The sequence below is a fragment of the Rattus rattus genome, chromosome 1 (genome assembly GCF_011064425.1).
Source record: "Rattus rattus isolate New Zealand chromosome 1, Rrattus_CSIRO_v1, whole genome shotgun sequence".
NCBI classification, from domain to species: domain Eukaryota; kingdom Metazoa; phylum Chordata; class Mammalia; order Rodentia; family Muridae; genus Rattus; species Rattus rattus.
This window is the reverse complement of record NC_046154.1, coordinates 5,100,868-5,106,624: the sequence shown is the minus strand read 5'-3', so window position 1 is coordinate 5,106,624 and position 5,757 is coordinate 5,100,868.

Here is a 5,757-nt window from a genome sequence, read left to right as displayed (position 1 = left end):
CAGGAATTATGATTAGTTCATCTAACCAGTATTATTACATGAAAGCACATTTTCATACTGATCTGAAGGACATTTGCCCCATAGGGTTGGCTGATACCCAGGAATCATTAGGCTATGTAATAGTGGTAGGAAAGATATATCAGCACCGAGAAGCAATCCTGGGATGGAGTCTCTGGGGTTCATGCCTCTCAGAGCTCACCCATTGCAGACATGCGAAGCAGCGGGCCATCGCCAGAAAACTCAGTTGATTGCCACAGCCTTTCCTATTTGGCTCTTGTCAGTTACACAGAGAAATCCGGTCTCAAAAAAATGAAACAAGACCAACAAAAAACTTACTAAGGTAGAGACAAAGACACACAAAGATATATGGAAAACTCAGAGGAATACAGATGTACAGAAACAATGGAGACACAAAGAGACGGGGGAAGAATCAGAAAGACAAATATATGGAGACCAAGAGACATGAAGACAGAGATACACAGTAAGATTACAAAAGAAGAGACATGATGACACACACAGAGGGGGGAGGGAAAGAGAGGGAGGGAGAGAGGGAAAAAGAGAGGGGGGTAGGGAGAGAGAAGAAAGGAAAAGAAGATGGAGAGAGGGAGAGGGAGAGTGTTGGAGTCCAAAAATTGAAAACAATCTAAGCAGTCACAAGAGTCCAGCAAAGAAAGATCTTTATTTGAATTATTCAGCAAAAACTGTCCAGTCAGGGACAACAGAATAGCCTTGAGAGCTGATGTGTCTTTCAACATTCATCTTTAAGTATTTAAACAGATAACAAAAAGTTCATTGCACTCAGGTTGCTATTGATCAACAATCAGGACTACAGAATAGGCTCCAGAGCTGAACTGCCGTTCTGAGCCAGAATTTTTTTTTTTTTTTTGAAGAGTTATTTGTTTGGACACACCAGAAGAGGGCATCTGATCTCATTACAGGTTGTTGAGAGACACCATGTGGCTTCTGGGAATTGAACTCAGGACCTCTAGTAAGGAGCGGTCAGTGCTCTTAACAGCTGAGCCATTATGCTGGTCATTCACAATCGTTCACAAGACCCAAGGAGAGTGAGAAGCCACCTCAGGCCATGTAAGTTAAAGCTGCTGTTCAGGTGTCCCCAAGCCCTAGCAGGGACATTTAGAAGACCCTGCATTGTCTTAGGCTGGATCAGGTTTCCCATCTACTCTATACCCAAAAGCTCAGGAATGGACAAACATGCAAACTGAAGGAAACAGGACAGCTGGATCCTGTGACCTTTCCACTCCTGCCTATGCTACTACCCTGTGCCTTGAGATCACCAGTAAGGAACGACCTGGGATCTCCATGTGGAGATCAGGTCATGTTCTGCTCTGTTATTTGGATAAATGCTCTGAGTGACTGTGTTCTTTCTGAGTACAAAGGCTGAAGCAGAATGACTCTGCATTTTGTTTGTGTACATAGATAATACCACCTGTCTAGCACAAACCACAGGGGATCAGACCACATTGGGTGCCAGACCAACAAACGCTAAAAACTCCTCAAATGGATCACATGATGAGAAGAGGACCCTAATACTGGTATATGATGGTGTCCCTGGCCCATTATCAGATCTCCAGTGCAGGAAATTCCTATTTGCTCCTAGGGCTTCAGTTCAGCAGTCCACCAAGCTTTTCTTGAAAGCTGTCCACTAGCACTTCCACTCATCAGGACCTAGTAAGCTTGGACCCAGGTGTGTGTCCAAACAGCTCTGTAAGGTGACTGGCTTTGATAAAAGCTAACCCCCTTCAGTAAGTGCATTTGTAAGATTTCTCTGCCTCTGGCATTAATAAAGGTTCCCTCTTTAGTCCTTTATTAACTATTCTGTAACCTACACATCATTCTGCAAGAAGTAATGTATGATCTGTGAGTTAATGTTAGTAATTAAGATTGGAATAATGTAGGGGTAATGTTTATATGCACTGTGTGAAGATGTGTCTCTGTCCTTCCTTGCCTGTCTAAGGCACCCTATGATTAGATAAAATAAAAAGCAAAGTCAGGAAGTAGAACTTGGGTATTCTGAGAAGAGACAGAAACTCTGGGAATGAGTTAGGCAGTTAGGCATGGGAAAGATTAACCATCTGGACTCTGAAGAAGTCAGCCTTATGAAACTGAGGAGAGGTAGCCTACCATGTGACAGACTTAGGTTCATATAAACCAGTTAAATTGAGTTAAGAGCTAGATGGGGAGCAGGTCTAGCTTAAGGCCTAGGAATAAACCCATTTCCTAGGAATGAATAAGTTTCCATGTCCTTTTTCAGGAGCTGGGGCAGGCTTAGAAAAACCCAAACGGTTACAAATCCTAGCACCTGGAAGATTAGAGACAGGATGACCAGGAGTTCAAAGCCACCCTCGGCTATAGAGAAATTTCAAGAACAATTCTGGGTTATATAAGATCCATTTGCCAAAACAACTAAAAAAGAAACTTGTGATTGCTAATGGGAGGCATCTACCAGGTGAAATCTGAATTAGCTGGAAAAGTAAAGCCAACAAAATTGACACATCTTTTGAATTTACTACTAAAATTCTGAGACACAAACATGTCTGTGTAATTTTCTGACATCGCTTGATAATGATAACAGGATAATGAGAATTGGAGTTTTAAGCTGTGCTCAATTCTGAGCCCAAATGAGGAACAGATCCAAGCTGATCCCATCACCCACCCTCCTTGAGGGCTGCCTCTGATTCAGGTCAGAAGTCTAACTGTAAGTCCTTCACTTGACCCCATATCTCCACCCTTGGACCTACAAGGTTTTTTTTAGACCCAATTGGGCTATCACACCGCTTCATGACTGCTTCACCCACCTTCCCTTCAGAGCGGCCTGAATTCTCACAGCTCCTGTGGAACCTCTTGGCTTCTGTGACTCCAATACTTTCCTGTGGATGAGGATACTCCTCCAGCTCAGTTTCTGACCTTACCTTCTGGCCTCCAAAAAAGCCCTGGTACTGAGTCTCTCTTGAGTGCAGTAATCCAGGAATGGATCACTTGGGTCTTCCTCTGGTGCTCCCTGAACTCTGGGGATGCCCTGGACTGCATGTTACTGTGACATTTTCCCTTCCTCTCTCACCATGGGAAGTGTCTTCCATCGCCTCATTATTCCTTGGGAAAACCTCCAGCCTCCCCACCTGATGCCCAATATGAAGGGCCCTAAATGTATTTGCTTTTGTAATAAAATTTGGCTTCGACATCTATTAGACAATCGATCCAAAGGGCCACCCAAGGCACTAGAACCTAATATTATTTGAGACCGTTACAAATGCTGTGCGCTAACGGGAAGATGGACATTCCCTACTTTTTTCTCAGCTCCAAGCCCTGTTTGTTTTTGTCCGATCTCCCCAGCACACACACAAATGTTCTGTCTTTTAAATCACCATTGATGGGTCTGTACGCTTGTTACAAGCGGGAGCCCAGAGCTTGACCTAGCCATAGGGAGAGAAAGCAAAGGAGTAGGCAGAAGCATGAGCAGCCCACCCCTCCCTGCACAAGCTCCTGCCTGGCTGGTATGCCTCTCAGCTCCCTCCTGTAGCATCCTCTGTCTATAGCCAGGACTGAGAAATCCTTACTACAAGCTTTCTTTGTGTTCAGCTTAATGGATTTAGTTTTACTGGGATTCAGGTGTATGAGTGGCATTAAACAATTAAAAGCTGGCTCTGGGGTGCTGGGGAGATGGCTCAGCACTGTTTGCTCAGAACTGTTTGCTTTTCCAGAGGTCCTGAGTTCAATTCCCAGCAACTGTATGGTGGCTCACATTTGCTAAGGTATAAATCTCATCTCAAGATTTGTAAGCATATTGGGTATGATTAAAAACCTGCAAAGTCTACAGGATGTAAAGTGAATAAGTAAAAAAAGTAAAATTTAAATGTAAAAAAACTCTGTAATGGGGTTGAGGATTTAGCTTAGTGGTAGAGTGCTTGCCTAGCAAGCGCAAGGCCCTGGGTTCGGTCCTCAGCTCCAGGAAAAACAAAAAACTCTGTAAAATCTGTCACACAGGAAGAGACACAGGAAGTAGAAGGGAGGGACATTCAATTTGGAGGTTTATTGAGAGAGGGGTATTCCTGGTGGGAAGTAGCCTTGAGGCAGAAGATCAACTGGGTGCTTTCTCTGCTTCTTTTTCTGAGACAGCAGGCATCTGCCTCATGAGTCTTCATTGGTAGAATCGAGTGATTGAGATTTTACTGTCTAATAACAGTAAGAGGTTTATCAACAGGCAAAGACTAAAATTAATTCGAAATCAAACATGTAATGAATGCAGACCTCATCTATGTTTTCTTGTGTAAGTTCCCTGAAGCCTTTTTTTATTTTTACACAAACAGGCACACTTCACATTGTGCATGCAGTCATACCAAGTAACCCCAACCAATCATCACTGCCAGAGAACCTCAGCTCCCAGAAGAGAATATTGTATTTTTTTAAAGATTTATTTATTTATTATATATAAGTACACTGTAGCTGTCTTCAGACCACACCAGAAGAGGGCATCAGATCCCATTAAGATGGTTGTGAGCCACCACGTGGTTGCTGGGATTTGAACTCAGGACCTCTGGAAGAGCAGTCAGTGCTCTTAACCGCTGAGCCATCTCTCCAGCCCAAGAACGTTGTATTTTATGAACTGCAGTGTTCCTAAGGTACATCATAGGACTTTTGCTTTAATAAGAGCACACGGTTTTAATTACAGAAAGCAAGGACTTTTGGTATTTTCCTACTGCTGTCAAATTAGTAGATTTTAGGACTGTATTGCCAGGATCATTTTAAAAACTATTAGTTGAACCAGGCATAGTGAGTAGCACATGATTGTAGTCCCAGCACTTGTGGGGTAAGATCAAGGTCAGTCCTGGCTGCACCTCAGATTCAAAGTCAGCCAGGGATATACCAGCCCTGTCTCAAAAAACCAAATCAAACCAATTCAAAACAGCAACAACAAGCAAATAAAACAACTCAATAAAATTTTTTTTTGCTTAGTTAGGTGTGCATAATACCAGAATGTGGAAGGCAGAGATGCGTATTTCTGTGAGTTCAAGACTAGCCTGTTCTACACAGCGGGTTCCAGGCCAGCCAGGGGTACAAAGTGAGACACTGTCTCAAAAAAGAAAAAAAAATTCTTGCTTAAGTTTCTGAGTTGTTTCATTCTTAAAGTATTATTAAAATTTTGCGTGTAGTTAGGACAGAATTTCCAACTGATACGGTTCTAAACATACCTAAACTAAACAAAATCAAACATACTTTCATTTTGATAAAAATCAAAACATCAACTGAAAAATGCTGAAGACACTCTACGTCCGGTGGTATCAAATATTGTCAAGTGATCTGTGTGAAAATTTAAAAAGCGCATCTTCTCTTTCATTCCCCAGTTTGCCTTCGCTTTTAACTAGTGCACTAAAAAATTGGTGTTTGTTTGTTGAGACAGGGTCTCAGAGCTACGTAAACCTGGTTGTCCCGGAACTCATTAAGTGGACCAGACTGTTCTCTGCACCCGGACAAAGAATTGTTTTAAGATAGACGTAAGGTTATCAGTAAATGTTGGATTTGCATGTGGAAAGAGTTTTCTAGTGGAAAGGGTTTAAGAGTAAGAAAGTTCCACTTTAACTCACTCAGAGCGAGATCTGAAGGAAAAACCTTACTAGTTTTCAAAAAACCAAAACAAAGGAAGGTTTGACCAAAAGCAGAGCTTTGCGGGCGCATCACCAGCTGAGGTAAGGCACAGCCTCAAACCTCCCCACAAAATGACCTTCAGGGATTAAAAAAAAA